The 17,078-nt window shown below is 39.8% G+C and overlaps 1 long non-coding RNA gene across 2 annotated transcripts in view; it reads left to right on the forward strand.

The window, feature by feature from the left end:
- Window positions 1-17,078, forward strand: part of LOC105511574 — a 35,527-nt gene that overhangs the window by 6,404 nt on the left and 12,045 nt on the right. Inside the window, exon 2 of one of the 2 annotated variants that reach the window (XR_001001731.1) lies at window positions 7,317-7,410. The exons of the other annotated variant lie outside the window; for it this stretch is intronic. This is a non-coding gene — a long non-coding RNA (uncharacterized LOC105511574). The remainder of the gene's footprint in view (window positions 1-7,316; window positions 7,411-17,078) is intronic. 2 annotated transcript variants of the gene reach the window in all.

Raw genomic sequence — 17,078 nt, forward strand, 5'->3', positions numbered from 1 at the left:
TCAATATTCTAAGTTATAATACGGCTGTTACATTAAATTCTTGATACAGTAATCTTCAAAAAGTATTATTATATTATTAAATAAGTGTACATAAAGGAAGGAAGGGAGGGAGGGAGGGAGGGAGGGAAGGAAGGGAAAGGGAAAGATACACGTGCTGCGGCCACAGTACAAAGACATTTTTCTTGGTTGGGAAAAATTCGGGGATGTTCAAATCAATATTCTAAGTTATAATACGGCTGTTACATTAAATTCTTGATACAGTAATCTTCAAAAAGTATTATTATATTATTAAATAAGTGTACATAAAATAACTTACTGGTCATTCTCTACCTAGTGCAAGAATTTTGTCACTAACCTGCTAAAATTCTTTTAGCAAGACTTTTAATTAGAGGTCAACAATTTACTCACTCTAATGAGGGACTTGAATTCTACAATCTGTAATAACCTACTTGACGTTGGGCCTTATTAGCTTAGATTCTTTCTTTTTCCTTGGGTCGTTCCTTAATTCTGGGCATTTTGCTGCCCGTTATCTCTCTCTTTAAAGGTTGGCAAAAGGACATAGCAACAGTTCTGGTAAACAGAGCAAATGGAAATGGAAATGAGCCAGAGGTGTGCTCAGTAGAATGTCATGCCATGTATTGATCAAATGGCACAGAGAACCCAGGCTCTGGAATTAAGAGTGGGAAGCTATTGTCATAACCTATTCTACATTGGCCCTTAACTTGACTCTTAACAAATCATACAACCTCAGAGACTTCATCTATAAATCTTGAAATACATTTTAAGATTTTTTGGCCAGGTGCAGTGGCTCATACCTGTAATTCCAGCACTTCGGGAGGATCACTTGAGCTCAGGCGTTAGAAACCAGTCTGGGCAACAGAGTGGGACCCTGTCTCTACTAAAAATAAAAAAAAAAACTAACCAGGTGTGGTGGGGCATGCATGTGGTCTGAGCTACTCAGGAGGCTGAAGCAGGAGGATCTCTTAAACCTGGGAAATCAAGGCTGCAGTGAGCCATGATCAGGTCACTGCACTCCAGCCTGGGTGATAGAGGGAGCCCCTGTCTCAAAAAAACAAACAAAAAAAATTTGTCAGGATTAAATGATATTACCTATAAAGTATTGTGGGCAATGTATTAAATGTTGCCTATTACTATTAATCAACACCATTATGAGTTATCTCTATATATTAACAACAGCATCCTCCCAAATTCTGAAGGCCCATTTGTTTCAAACAGTATTTGATTCAGTGCAATTCTAGTACAATAGAATACTCCTAGAATGATAATAATATGACTAAATTTGTTTCTAGTTCATTTCAATAAGAAAATTTTGACTTCGTTGTCTATCTATCAATGCTTTAATCCATAGTTAATTCTGAGTCCCTCGCCACTTTTACATTGTCCTTTCTGGGTGTCTTTCATAGCCCTGTGGCTTTAATGCGTTGCTCTCTTCCCAAGTCACAGTTCAGTTTCATCAGCACTCCTGTTTCCTGTTTTGTCACTGTCTAGGCTGCTTGTTTTGCACCTCGAACTCCTTCCTCTTCCTCTTCAAAGGATATCATCAACATTTCCAGTAGGGATGGGCAACACCACAAGCATTTCTTGCTGCAGCTCTTCCTTTTCTTTCTTTTTCTTTTTTTAACCTCCTTTGAACTTTCATGAGCTTCCTGTAATGACTGTGTCTCTGTTTCAGCTATTTCAGTATTTCTGTGGCTTTTGATTTTGATCTGGATTCATGTCTTCCAGCCAAAACCATCTCAAACAAGTAGTTTGAGGTTTTTGCTGGAAGGTAATTTGAATTTGTTTACATGGCCACCAACTCCCAATTTTAGATGTCCTGAGATTTCTGGAGTAGAAGAGTGGCCTTACCAGATTACCTTTCTCTTATTAGCACTATTATTAGCAGAGATGGGCTCTTTTATTTATGAGTTAATCATGCTTCTTATAATTCTAAATAATTACTACTAAATCAGGAGAATTAGGAAAGTCTTTCATTTCAGCAGGATTGAAAAAAGGTTAAAGTCAACCACAGACGTAGATATAGCAACATGATTTGATATACGTACATCAATAAGAATAGTCACGCACATACATAAGCAAAAACACACAACTATTCCTTTATAATTTTCTGGCATCTTTTCTGCAAGTAAGCAACAAATACAAACTGGATATGAATAAAGTAACTCAGCAGATGACAAATGACCTCTTCCTCCTTCTCCTCCTCCTTTTTCTTGTTTTGCCATCATTGTTTAGGTGAAAAGCAAAACAAGTCCCAAGTATTTCTCAGATTGCTCTCAAATTATTGGGCTCTGTGGCATGTGCATTTGAATGTTCATTCAACAAATATTCACTGAGCACCTACTGCATCCCAGATCCTCACAATACATCTGTGTACAAAACAGACCAGATCCCTGCCATCTGGAATCTCGTACTTGGGTGAGTGATCAGTTTCCAGAATCAGACAGTCTGCTCATTTGAGAAAACTCCTGCGTGGTTCAAGATTCCAGAGGAGAACACTGAGACAGGAGCGGACTGGGTTTATCACATGCCCCATCTTGTGGTTTCCTAACAGGCCAAATGCAACACAGAGAGGGGTATTGCTCACTCTTCCTGTTTCTGTCACTCAGACAGGAGCTAGATAGTTCCTTTCCTACCAAGCTAAGACTTTTGCTCTCATCAAGTGAGAGGGTCCCTCTTACCTTACAATATTTCTGACCTGAACCCTGGCAACCAGAAATCTACTTTTGTTGTTGTTGTTGTTTATTTGAGACAAAGTCTTGCTCTTGTCCTCCAGGCTGGAGTGCAGTGGCACCATCTCAGCTTACTGCCACCTCCCTCTCCCAGGTTCAAGTGATTCTCCTGCCTCAGCCTCCTGAGTAGCTGGGATTACAGGCGCCTGCCACCATACCTAGCTAATTTCGGTATTTTTAGTAAAGGGATTTTACCATGTTGGCCAGGCTGGTCTCAAACTCTTGACCTCAGGTGATCTGCCCACCTTGGCCTCCCAAAGTGCTGGGATTACAGGCGTGAGCCACTGCACCTGGCCCACAAATCTACTTCTATCTCTCACCTTGCCTTGACTGTCACCACAAGACAGAATAGTTCCCCTGAGAGCCTTTCATTTGCTCTGTGGTATCACTCTTTAGACTGCCTGAGATATATACTGGAAAATGCCACCTCTTAAAAGCCACCAGTAAGTTCTTAATTGAATCCACACTTTAGTCTTTTATCCTTTTGATTTCTATGGTAAAGAAGAACATAGGCCCTATATTTGCTACTCATATCTCCCATTCATTTGTGTGTGATTAAGTAGGGTTTTTAGTTTACATACAGCTATAAAGCATTTTCCAAGTCTTTTTAACATTATCTAGTTTGCATGAAATAATGATGTAGGAGTGAGTATGTTTGGGTTTTGGCTATAAATGGTTGGAAATATTTCGAAAGATCCACTCTCTTCTGAGCTCTCTTACTGTTCTTGTTTTCAACTAACAGAAATTGGAAAATAAAGATTGTGTGGGTATAAAATGAATGCTTGCAATGTTTGTCATTTTTGGAACTCTATTTCTGTGGCTCTTGACTTTTTTTTTTAAAGATAGCTTCACCTAAAAGTTGCTAAGGCCAGGCCAGAGCCCTTCTTATAAACAAATGACAAGGGACATGATAGCCCATAATGAATTCAATCTGGGCTTTCTGTGACGCTGTATGTGGATAAAAAGTAAAAGCTAATTTTGAGTACAAAGAAGATGAATAAAGCCTCTTGCCACTAAGATAATTAAGAGAAGACTCTTGGTTTTCTCAGGCAACATCATTCTATGCAGCTGGACCCATGCCCTTCCACAGATGGGAACAATGCCGTATGGTTAGGGAGCTTGGCTGTTACCCAAGTGGCTCCTATTCAGTTCTCCATTTGGGCAAGAGTTGAGAGGAGATGGAGAATAGTATTTGGAAGAAATCCTGGGTTCAAGTCCCGCCTCTACCACTTATTTGCTATGTGCTTTCTTAGTAACCTGAAGCAACGAATAACAGTACTCACCTCATAGGGTTGTTGTAAGGTTTAATTAAGATAGTCCACATAATGCATGCTGCCTACCTGGCACACAGTAATAGGTTGGAGATATTATTACTGTGATGATGATGATGAGTGTCCAGGGAGAGACCAGTCTGAATGTACCTGGAGAGACTCAGTGGGTTACTAGAGGTCAAGAGTCACAAATGTGAATCAAGCAGCAACTTTAGAAGGTGATTGGCAGGGCAAATTGGCAGGGATTGTTAAGAAAGATACAGAGAATGCTGGTAAAACCAGGAGGAATAAGGATGCCTTTTTCTCTTATTGGAGCGAAGAGGACATTACCTAGTCTGTATCCAACTAGACAAGGGCCTGAACCTTAGAGAAGATGTTGAACCCCACTAGCATAGTTAAGGTCAAATGAGGCAAAAGTGTTTTGGTTTTCTGTTTATTTGTCTGGTTTGGGATATTCCTGGAAAGGAATTTTATGGATTTTGCTCTTCTAATATCTGACTTCTGTGTAATGGAAGAGAAAAAAATAGCACTCCAGTAGACCTTTATGATGCCATACACATATGAAGTGAAACAAGAAGACCCTGTGAAGGATGATAGGAATGACACATCTCGTAGTAGGGACACAGCCCTCCCTACTAAAGGAATAAATTTCCTTCCAAACATATTACAGTTATATAAGCTATAAAATATGTTGCTATAAAATGACTCATCTATTTGAAAATCCTGCTACATAGAGTTTGTATAGTTAGAAAACTGGTATGTGAAAATGTGAAAGTTGGCAAGAATCAAGAAATAGTTTTTTAGTATCTATTGTGTGTACGGTATTATTACATAATCACAGAATTATGCTATTATTTTGCTTTATGCATAGGTTTGCATTACCTAGTCAATATTTAACTGATTTATTTAACCTTTGTAAAAAAAAAATTCAGAATCTCATACTGAGTCTTAGGTAGTATATACAGTAGTTCCCCCCTTATCCATGGTTTTGCTCTCCATAATTTCAGCTACCTGCAGTCAACCACGATCTGAAGATATTTAAGGGAAATATTTTGGAAATTAACAACTCATAAGTTTTAAATTGTACACCAATCTGAGAAGTGTGGTGAAATCTCACAACATTCCACTCCGTCCCTTCCAAAGGGGAATCATCTCTTGGTCCAGTTATCTGCACTGTAGATGCAACCATCTAGATTATCAGATTGAAAAAACATAATATAGACAGTCTAGGGTTCAGTACTATCCATAGTTTCAGGCATCTACTAGGGGTCTTGGAACATGTCCTTCAAGGATAAGGGGGAACTATTCTATTCATAAATTCATAGCATTTTAAAGCTGGAAGGACTCAGAAGGGAATGAAAATCAGTGCCTTAGACTTTCCTTCAAATGCTAGGTAATGTCCTAAGCATTTGAGTTTTGAAATTTTAAATTATTTTTAAAACACTTTATAAAAGAAGTTTTTTTGTCAAATATATTAGTGCTCACCAAATCCCCACCTACTATAAGAATTTACTCATCCTAGCAATGTCAACTTTAGGAAGCACAGAATAGAAACTGAGGTAGTATACATGACTTATTCAAGGGGAATGGCATTAATCAGTCAACAGAGTGAGATAATCAGAAGAGCATCTGAAAAAATAAGGCCTCTCATATGACCTGTTTGTTTATTTCTGTTCCCAGATGGCAAATATTTTCTGAATTCTGCCCAGCTCCTCTTGGGGTAGATAAATGTTAAAACAGAAAAAAGTGGCAAGGTGCTTTTGTTCAGTGTGGGCCCGTGGGGAAAAGTCCTATATTTTCAGTTTGTTGCCATGAAGGCAGCCAGCAGTGAGCTCAACCGACATTGTTGTGGGATGGTACTATGACATCAATTAACGGAAAACTGAATGTTGAAATTGCACAGCAGAGGAAGAGAAAAGCAGGAGGACAATAACAAAATTTGCCAAACAGAAAATCACAAAGTCCGCATAGGAAAAGTATAGTTTTCAAACTCCAGAAGGTATTTGCAAACAACAGTGAGCAAGCTATGAATCTTGTTTTCCCATAGGCCCTACCATCAGTAGAGATCCCAGGGAGAGCAATTTACCTGCACATTTTGCCAGGGAACAAGGGAAGGCGAGTCAAACTATTTGGGGATTTAGCTGAGCTTTGAAATAACTGAAGAACTGAGCTTCGATTTTTAGAGTTTATCACGTAGGATTTCTAGGACTGTAAGGTCCTCACTGTAGAACTTCTGAAAATAATCAGATGAATTGAAATTAAAGAACTAATGGCCTTAATTTTGTCTAAATAGGAATGAAGTAACGATGACCATCATCATGAGCTATTCTCTTCTATGATTCTGGATGGTCTTTTTTTTTTTTTGTCTGTTCAGAGCTTCCTGCTTGGTGTTTGTCTAAGCAGGGAGGAAAGCCATTGTTTGAACTTTGCAATAACAGATTGCAAGCTAAGGCTTTTCTACACTTTGTTTAATTTTCCTGAAATGTTCCTTTTTACAGAAAAGATCTGTTGTTGACCTAGCATGCTTTTTGTCTTACTCAATACTCCCCTGGGGATATAGTTAAAACAACACTTAGCTGTGATTCTCCTGGGTGGAGAAGTGTTTGGTGGTGGTAATGAAACTACAGCACAGATTTGAGCAACTGTGGATTGTTGACTTTATGCTAGCCTTTCATAAATAGAAACCTCAAAACACCGCGGCCATTCAGCAAACAGTGTGCATTTCATCTAAGCCTGGCTGACTTTGCCCTGGCTTTCTTCAGGCTAGAATGATCCTAACCGTCAATGTCTTTGTGTCATGATGCAGAAAGTTGGCTAGGACATAGGAGGATAGTGCTGAAGTACAACTTCTGAGCTGGGAAGGGAATCAGGCAGAGAAGTAAAGCTCTGCACAATGGCTAGTGCTTCTCTATTATGATGTGTGTTCCAACGGAGGTCAATCGTGCATTGTCTCTAGGGAGTGAATACAGCATATTATTTTGGGGTAGAAATTGAGATTTCTTTTGGTGGTAAAATATACAGAAAATATAAGCTCTTTGTACTTGATTTCTTTGAGTTTATTTAAATACCTTCAAAAGCATTCTTCTATGAGAAGGAACATGACATAATAGGTCTCTAAAAATGAAACCGTTTTAGCGATGGAAATGTTCAATATCAAATCCACTATAGCCACTAGGATAGGTTACCAAAGTTTTTAAAAATTCTTGTGTGCAGTGAACTTTGTTGATTGCCTACTCAGCAAGAAATCTTCTCCCTTGTTCCTAATGAACCTCAATTTTGCTTTCCTCTCTTCTAGTCATGTGCCTGGGACAGATTGATCCCAGCTCCAGAAAGGCATCTGAATGGTCTAAGTAATGCCATCCATCTGTCAGTAATAGATTCAGAAATGGGCATGTGATTCAAGTCTGGCCAATGAGATGTATGCAGAAGAGTGCTGGGTATTGTGGAAAGTTATCCCTTGTCATTCAGAGATCCACAGGAATCCAGCCTTTTGCTCCTTGAATGGGAGTAAGGAAGCACATAATCCCAGTTGCTCTTCCAGTCATCCCAGACCCACAGCCCCGCTTTAGCCATCCCATAGCCATCATATATCCACAAGGGGAAAGCAATTGAGGCCAACACTGTGGATCCTTGTGACATAACCAAGCCAGTGAATCAATCAATACATTTATTTATTGTTTGAGCCATTGTAGTTGAGCTTACGTTACTGGCAGCTGAAAGCTGAAAGTTATTCTATCTGCCAGTCCTCATCTTGTACGTCTCTTAGTTTTGTTCTCATCTCTCCTTTTCCTCTTTTTCACACATAAATCCCAATCTTTGTTCCAACTCACACTGTCAACACTCTGACCTTTCCCTCTTGCCCTCTTTGCCTCTTCTGTCTGTTCCTCTCCCTTTTGCCGTTCTTTCTGCCAGTGCTACCCACAGGTATATCTTAAATCTTAATATCCATAGCCATGACCAAAGACTAGGACCGCCACTAGGTATAACTGGATTAGGTGGAGTTTTGCTCCTTTGCCCTCCTTTGTACTTTGGACATCAACATCCGTCACCTCCCAGCAGTTCTCTCCACTGTGCCCCACTCCATATAACAAAAAGCCTTGTGTGCTCTGAAACATCCACCGAAAAACTCCATTTTCACTAAAATTCCTTTGGTGACAATGCCTTAACATAGTGGCTTCCAAAGCTTTTTTAAACCAAAACCCACATTAAGTATCCTCACTCAGTATACACATAATATACACATAGGCACTTGATATAGTTTGGATATTTGTCCCCACCCAAATCTCATGTTGAATTGTAATCCCCAATGCTAGAGGTGGGGCTTGGTGGGAGGGTGTTTGGATCCCTCATGGCTTCCTGCTGTCTTCACAATAGTGAGTTCTTGAGAGATCTGGTCATTTGAAAGTGCGTGGCACCTTCCCCCTCTCCTTGCTTCTGCTCTAGCCACGTGACATACCTGCTTTCCTACTTTCCTTTTGCCTTCTGCCATGATCGTAAACTTCCTGAGGACTTCCCAGAAGTCAAGCTGATGCTAGCATCGTTGCTTCCTGTAAAGCCTGCAGAGCTGTGAACCTCTTTTCTTTATGAATTATCCAGTCTCAGGTATTTCTTTATAATGCGAAAGGAAAATAAACCTTGAGGCCCCAAATCACTAAAGCTAAATGGAAAAGTCAAGCTGGGAACTGCTTAGAGCAAACCTGCCTCCCATTCTATTCAAAGTCACCCCTATGCTCAGTGAGATAGATGTATATCTGATTGCCTCCTTTGGAAAGGCTAATCAGAAACTCAAAAGAATGCAACCATTCATTTGTCTCTCACCTATCTGTGACGGGGAAGTCCCTTCCTCTTCCTGCCTTTGCTTCTAGTTGTCCCGCCTTTCCAGACAGAACCAATGTACTTCTTACATATACTGACTGATGCTTCATGTCTCCCCAAAATGTGTAAAACTAAGCTGTGCCCCAGCCACTTTGGCCACATGTCATCAGGACTTCCTGAGGCTGTTCCACAGGCTCATCTTCAACCTTGGCAAAATAAACTTTCTAAATTAACTGAGACTTGTCTCAGATTTTCGGGGTTCACAGTAGCAAGGCAAGAAGGGACTAACACAACACTGCAGAAAAAGTTTTATGAAACACACTTACCTTTACTACCAGTGATACATTCTGATATTACGTATTCTGTTCTATTTCATTTTTAAAAAGTGTTTGTCTGTACTCACTAAATTGATATCATGGATAGTTGTTGTGACCACCAAAAACACTTCCTTCACCCACAGCAGAAACTCTGGTGGTCGTGTGATAAACTTGTCAAAAACTCCTTGAGGGTAATTAGAGTCATACTTAAACCTGAATAAAATGACAGCCGACGCCAACTAAAAGAGGTTCTGTCTTTGTCAATTTGTATACACGTTTTCCCCTAAAAAATGAAGAGTGACTGAGAATATATGAATGCTGACACCTGATGTGTCCCTGGTAATTTTAGGGACTCTTTCTGAAATGATAAAAGTGTTTAAGAAACATCATTATAGTTATTTCTGAAAGTAAAGATGTTTCCTGCAAAAGCTATTTGAGTCCCAGAGCCAATTTATTGATTGGTTTTATGTTTGACTTTTTAGAGCCCATTAAATGTATCTATTTGGTTATTCATTTGGCAGCCACGCTACTTCTTTGTGAGCTGGGAATGGCAGATTATCTATAAGAACCATTTTTATGCTATGGATCGTGGTAAAAATGTGTTAGCTTTCTTGTTGATAACTACTTGTTATCAGCTAGAACCACTTTTACAGCCTGTACCATACGAAGGCTGCACATATAAAGTCCATAGCATGTTTGAAAGTCACATTATATCTAGAAAAGTCCTCTATAAACTGGAAAGCATTATGTAAACACAAAATATTATTTTTATGCATTTTTTTAAAGTAATAAACTCTTGCCTAAGAAGTCAGTCATCCCCATGGTTAGAACATGTCTCCCAAAGTTCATGTGTTGGAAACTTAATTGCCATCGTAACAATATTAACAAGTGGGGCCTTTAAGAAGTGATTAGGTCATGAGGGCTTTGTCCTCATGAATGGACTAATGTTGTTATCGTGGGAATGGGTTAGTTGTAGTGAGCCCCCTTCTCCTTTCTGCTTCATGCACGCCTTTCTGCCATCCATTCTTTTGCCATGGAATGACTCCTGCCAGATGCCAGTACTATGCTCTCAGCCTTCCTGGTCTTCAGAACCATGAACAGAATAAATTTCTTTTTTAAATAAATTACCTGTCTCTGGTATTCTACTATATAACAGCAGAAAATTGACTAAGGCCTTCATGAATTTTGAAAGCCAATGAATTTTAATGTTTTTACTAATGGTACTGAGTTCTATAAATGTTTTTCCCCACCCTCTAATTGATACACACGCATGCACACACACACACACACACACGCACACACATATGCACATACACATTAGACTTTTAAGCCTATATTCAATACAATACAGGCTGGTTGCTAATTTACAAACCCCATTTTCTCTTTTATAAGATATATGAGGAAGTAGGTTTTCTTCTCTATATAGTTATAGTCGTGGTGTGATGTGCCCAGAATTATTATGAGATATGTTAAATGGTACAGTATAGCTTTAGTAGTTAAGGCAAGGTTTTGGAGACAGAGAGCCTCCAAATGCAATTTTACATTTAACAAGCTCTGTGAATTTGGGTGAGTTACTTAACCTTCTAAGCTCTGATGTTCCTCATCTGTCAGACGGGGATAATATAATTCACCTCACAAAGATGTTATAGAATTGAATTTATCTCTACTCATTAAATTTATTTCATCATTTACTAATGGGTCATGACCACCAAAAACACAGGCTTAACCCCCAGAAGAAATTCTGACATTAAGAATCATGGAGCCAGGTGCAGTGGTGCATGTCTGTAGTTCCAGATACTCAGGAGACTACGGCAGGAGGATCGCTTGAGCCCAGGAGGTGGAGGCTGCAGTGAGTAGTGATTGTGCCACTGCGCTCCAGCCTGGGCAACAGAGCAAGACTCTGTCTCTAAAAAAAGAAAAAGAAAAAGAAACAAAGCTGATTTAAAACATTGTGGGCATATTACAAACCTTCAATGTATGTGTGTGTAAAGTACTTAGGACTTAGCACAGCACACTTCGCATTTAGCACATAATACCTAGCAATAGCTTAATGCAAGGTAGCTTAACAACAATAACTAATGATAATTGTGACATGCTTATTTCATCACACCTTCACTGTGAATAAATGTAGAGATCTAGGACATGGTACCTCTTGCTTTCCCTTTGGTGCTGAAGCTTCACTCCACTGCTTCCCAAATCTATGTGTCCACCTAGAAATGGGTCATGGTTGCTGAATTGTAGAATAATAATACAGCAAAATTGCTAAATCTCTGAGGGGTGTGTGTGTGTGTGTGTGTGTGAGAGAGAGAGAGAGAAAGAGGGAGAGAGAAGGGGGGATGGGGGAGGGAAGCGGTGCTTGTCTCTTTCTTCTTGCTAAAGACACTTCCTTAAAAATAAATACACTGGAAAATAATGACAGGAAACTTTACAAAATTAAAAGAGGATGTCAGGAAGTACAGGATGTGAGGCTGTTTTCATTTCTGTCAGTATTTTCTTATTCATATATATTTATAACTTTAAAAAGCATAGAAGTTCACTATTTCTTCTCCTTAAGATCAAGTCTATATATATAAAAAACCTGTGACCAAAAAAAACCCACTTAATACTTTCCATATTATACTTTCCAGCTGCAATTAAGTATCTGATCTGACTAAATTATTGGGCAACTGAATAGAATACTTGTCACACTCATTCTCTATTTCTAAAAAATGTTGCAGACCAGGCACAATGACTCACATCTGTAATCCCAGCAATTTAGGAGGCCGAGGTGGGACGATTGCTTGAGGCCAGAAGTTAGAGACCAGTCTGGACAACAGAGTAAGACCCCATCTCTACAAAAATATTTGTTTGAAAATTAACAACAACAACAGCAACAACAACAACAAAAAGTTTGCATTCTCAGACAGTTCATACCAATATGGGAAGGATATAAAAGTAAAATACCTTGAAGCAGCAATGGATAAGAAAAGTTTGGTCTTTTTTTAAAAAAATTTTTTTTGATTATTACTTCTCTCCCAGAAGACAACTTTCAAACATAGGAAATTAGGCAAATCAACGAATGCTCAAAACTGAAAACCCACTTCCCCCTTTAAGACTGGAGGGTACAGAAATATCAGTACTTTCAATGCTTTAGCAGTCATGTGAATGGTGAGCATTCTATGTTTTTCCATATGCACAGCAAATGAGCACGCTGCTTGCAACTTTTTCTCCATGAAATGGGGATCTGCATCCCACTGTAGTTACTGAGCAGTACGTTTCCTCTCCAACATTGAAATAGTTTATCTGCAAACAAATTTCTAAAGTTCCTATTTGGCTGGAAGCCAAAATAAACCAAAACGGTTTTGCTGTCCTCGCTTTGCTGAACAGATAGATGTAAAAGGTTGTAGGTGGGCTTCTCTTTACTGCTGTACTTGACTTATTAACACCTTGAGACTCGAAGAATAAAGTGTACTTCATCTTGTAAAAGTTTATGATCTAAGTCAAACAATTCAAAAGGTCCTAATTTAGCTGCATTTAAGGAGCTTTAATTCAAAGAGACAGGAAGTTGCTTCATATTAAAAGTAGCCTCTTCTTTACTTCTTAATAAAATTCCCTATGAAAATATTTATGGCAGACATATGTCATTTTCATCATTCCTTCCTTGGGGAAACCACTATTCCCTGCTTCCACATGGTTTCAGAGGGGCTGCCAATCGCTGTACCCTACCCCCACTCCAGCCACACTGGGAGCAAAGGACACAGGCCTGCCCAACCCGAAAATTATCTGTTCCTAAAATTAAAATACTAATGTTGAGATAGATGTATTTCTTTCCCCGGGGATGCTAAGCTAGGGCAAGAGATCCCAGAGCTACCAGCTGCCATCTTCATCACCCTGCATGGAGGAGGTAGAGCAGGTCCAGCCACAGAAGGAGAAAATGGCAGAGACAGAGGAGCAAAAGGAGAAGGAAGAGGAAGAGAGGGAGAATGGGGAGGAAGGAAAGAGGAAAAAGAAGGGGAAGAGCGGAAGGGGTAGGAAGAAGGAAAGAAGTGTAATCTAACCTCCACAGAGGTATGATTGAAGCCAACTGATTCCTGAACTTCCTAGATACCTGACTCAACCAATTTCCTTCTCCATTCAAATTAGTTTTAAGAATACTGCAATGGAAACAGAAGGAACTAACAAAGTAGCTGGTGTTCATTCATTCATTCAGCAAATATTTATTGCATGCCTACTATATTCCAGGCACTAAACAGGCATAGAGTCGTGATGCGCAACATACAGTCCTTGCCCTCATTGAGCTTACAGCCTGGTTAGGGAAAAAAATATCACACACACACACACACACTCAATTGGAATATATGTATATATATTCAATTTTTTATGTTATCAGGAAAAGAGTAGAGTACTGTGAAATAGCATTAGAAGAGAATTAGGGAGCTATGCTTACAGTATCACTAGAATAATCACATTTTAAAAAATGGAATGCATGCATGGTGGTTTGGGAGTCCAGGTCTAACAATCTGAGAGATGAGGCAGCATGGAAGAAATAGAGAAAACGTTCTTCTGGTTAGGAGACCAGGATCCTCATCCTAGCTCCATGAAAAACTGCAGAGGTTTTCCTCATCAGCAAAGAGGTAATACCTGTCTTTCATTATTTCTCCAGGGTTATAATGAAAATCAAATGATCAAATACACCTGATTCATATTTGAAAAGAAGAGTACAGTATATGGTACTGTGGTAGGATACCAGGGTACATGCGGTAGGAAGACTAACAGGACACCTGGGTGTACCCAGTTCAGAAGCCTGGGCATGTCCCACAGTCAGGGAGGAACTGAAGAGGAAGGCTGACGGCACACTAATGGTGGATGAGAGAACTGCTTTGCATATACAAAGGACATACAACACACTCCTTATTTACTTATTTTATCCTTTGGCGTGTTAATGAGTACATTTTATATGAGACGACAGCTCTCAATGATGTTTAAGACAATAATTTTTAAAAACCACTTGAGGTATTTTTACTTTTTATTTCCCACATTCCTTTTGTGCCTTCTTTACAAGACATTTTAGGTCATTTTTAAACCAAAAAACAAAGACGACACCCTCATTTCTCTAACTTTTGGAAATCCAATTATAAAAATAATACACTAATATTGTGAGATATTCAAATAGCATAGAAGGCTATATAGCGAAAAGTCCCTCTCACGGTCACGCCTACTCTCCTTGCCCAGAGACAACTAATTTTAACAGTTTTCTCAATTCTTTCACAAATTATCCGTATATTGGAACTGAGTCTTGAAAACTGAGTAGTAATAGTCATTTGGCCACTCACAAAGGGAAGGGTTTATTAAATTATATTAGAAAGTATTAATTGGCATGCCAGTGAATGGGCACAGCAACTGGGTATTTAATGGCCAGCTCCAAACGGAAAGCCTTGGCTGTGCAGCACCCATCTGTGGGTGCTATGGTTTGAATCTGCGTCTTTGCCCAAATTTCATGTCGAACTGTAATTCCCATTGTTGAAGATGGAGCCTGGTAGGAGGTGATTGGATCACGGAGCTGGTTTCTCATGGTTTAACATCATCCCCCTTGGTGCTGTTGTGGAGATAGTGAGTTCTCATGAGCTCTGGCTCTTTAAAAGTGTGTGGCACATCTCCCACTTCCTGCTGCTTCTGGCCTGAAGTGCTGGTTCCCCCTTCACCTTCCGCCATGATTGTAGTTTTCCTGAGGCCTGAGCAGATGCCGCCATGCTTCCTATACAGCCTGTGGAACGTGGGCCAATTAAACCTCTTTATAAATTACCCAGTGTCAAAAAATAAATAAATAAATTACCCAGTGTCAGATATTTCTTACAACAGTGCGAGGATGGACAAATACAATGGCCAAGCTTACCCTAAGGACAGTTAGGATGGTGTTTTTTGGTTTATAGCTGGGCCCAAGGTCAAATAGCTGGTACCCTTTCAAAAGCACAAATCTTCCTCACTTAAAAGCTTGTGTTTGTTCTTTGTTCCATTGTTATAATCATTTTGCTTCCATCTCTCTATCACAACTGGGTATTGAGGATGTTCATTTGGCAGGTAGAGGCCCTAACCAAAAGGTCCTAAGTAATAGCTTCATGGATATCTTGTTATTAAACAATGAAACTGCTCCAATGAGAAAGGCTGCATTATAAAACCATATGGCTTTAGACGTACTCACTGCCGCCCAAGGGTGAACCTATGCTATCATAAAAACTGTATGTCTATCATCCAGATAACATTACTAAATTAATGGTTGATATAAAAACCCAACTAACCTTTCAGATCCAACACTCTAAATGATCAGCTAAGCCGCTGGTTTGGATCATGGGGAATTTGGTGGCAGAAATTGGTACTTATTCTTGGAAACATAATCATTTGTTCGGTTTTGTCCTGTTTTTGTCTTTATTGCTGCTGTGGCATTTGTTCACAATGAAGTCAGTGCAGAGCTGAAAACACTGAAATAACGGTTGGTCACAGAATTGCATTCACTGCAGCCACGTAGCCTGACTCAGGTCACAGAGTCACTTCCTTCATGTTGCATTAAATTTGGCCACGCCGGGTGCGGTGGCTCATGCCTGTAATCCCAGCACTTTGGGAGACTGAGGGGGGCGGATCACGAGGTCAGGAGCTTGAGACCAGCCTGGTCAACATGGTGAAACTCCGTCTCTCTAAAAATACAAAAAGTAGGCGTGGTAGTGCGCACCTGTACTCCCAGCTACTTGGGAGGCTGAGGCAGAAGAATTGCTTAAACCCAGGCGGCAGAGGTTGCAGTGAGCTGAGATAGCGCCACTGCACTCCAGCCTGGGTGACAGAGCAAGACTCTGTCTCAAAAAAAAATTGGCCAGTATCCCATCAGCTTTATAGCTTGACTTATTTCCCCTGCTGTGGGACTCGACACTGTAGGAATGAGGCTTCCTAGTGACGCAGAACTAAACTCCTGAATATGAAAGGAGCCCAGAACCTGTTGAGTACATCTACTATGCTTTACTCAAAATATCTTAATGAAAGTGGAGAAATGTGAAATTAAATAATTCAAATTTAAAGCTGTTAGAATTTTCAAGTATTTTATTTATTATTATTATTTTTTTGAGACGGGGTCTTGCTCTGTCACCCAGGCTGGAGTGCAGTGGCTGGATCTCAGCTCACTGCAAGCTCCGCCTCCCGGGTTTACGCCATTCTCCTGCCTCAGCCTCCCGAGTAGCTGGGACTACAGGCGCCCGCCACCTCGCCCGGCTAGCTTTTTGGAATTTTTTAGTAGAGACGGGGTTTCACCGTGTTAGCCAGGATGAGAATTTTCAAGTATTCCAGCCTTGAGAGGAATGTGGCTATGTGGCCTGAGTCACTTGATGTGCAGCTGCAACTCCTGCCTTTTTTTTTCCTTATAAATCATTAAGAAGACCAGATGGCACCAGAGATAAGACCCCCCCACCCCCAAGATCACTACCTCTCCTCATAGAATGAAGCAAATGTAGCATTTTGTAACCAATCAAATCCCTGCAATGTATGCACTTGGCTTGTATGGAAAATGTTGTAATTCTGCTAAAATTTCTGTCTCTGCCTATATAAGTGAAACATTAACTTTTACTCTTTGAAACACTGACCCCATTTAGTTTGGAGTAAGTGTTTCCTGGTGGCAAGCTTTGTGCTTGAATAAGCTCTATACTTAATCATATGTTCTGAATCTCATCACATAAAGTTGACAGGTTGTTCCTACAAGTGGAGGAACAACATGAGCATGCACTGTCATGATGATTGATTTCTAGTCCACAAGTATACAGTCTTCAAATTAGTATAATTTGGCCTGAAATCACATTGTCCATTAGCAAAATATTCCATTGTATTCATTTGAGGAGCTTTCTCTCCTTCATGGGTCAAAACAAGCATCCCAGGATTATGCTCATCCCCAAAAATAGGATAGAGGTGTG

Source organism: Colobus angolensis, unplaced genomic scaffold (assembly GCF_000951035.1).
Source record: "Colobus angolensis palliatus isolate OR3802 unplaced genomic scaffold, Cang.pa_1.0 Scaffold200, whole genome shotgun sequence".
Lineage (NCBI taxonomy): Eukaryota > Metazoa > Chordata > Mammalia > Primates > Cercopithecidae > Colobus > Colobus angolensis.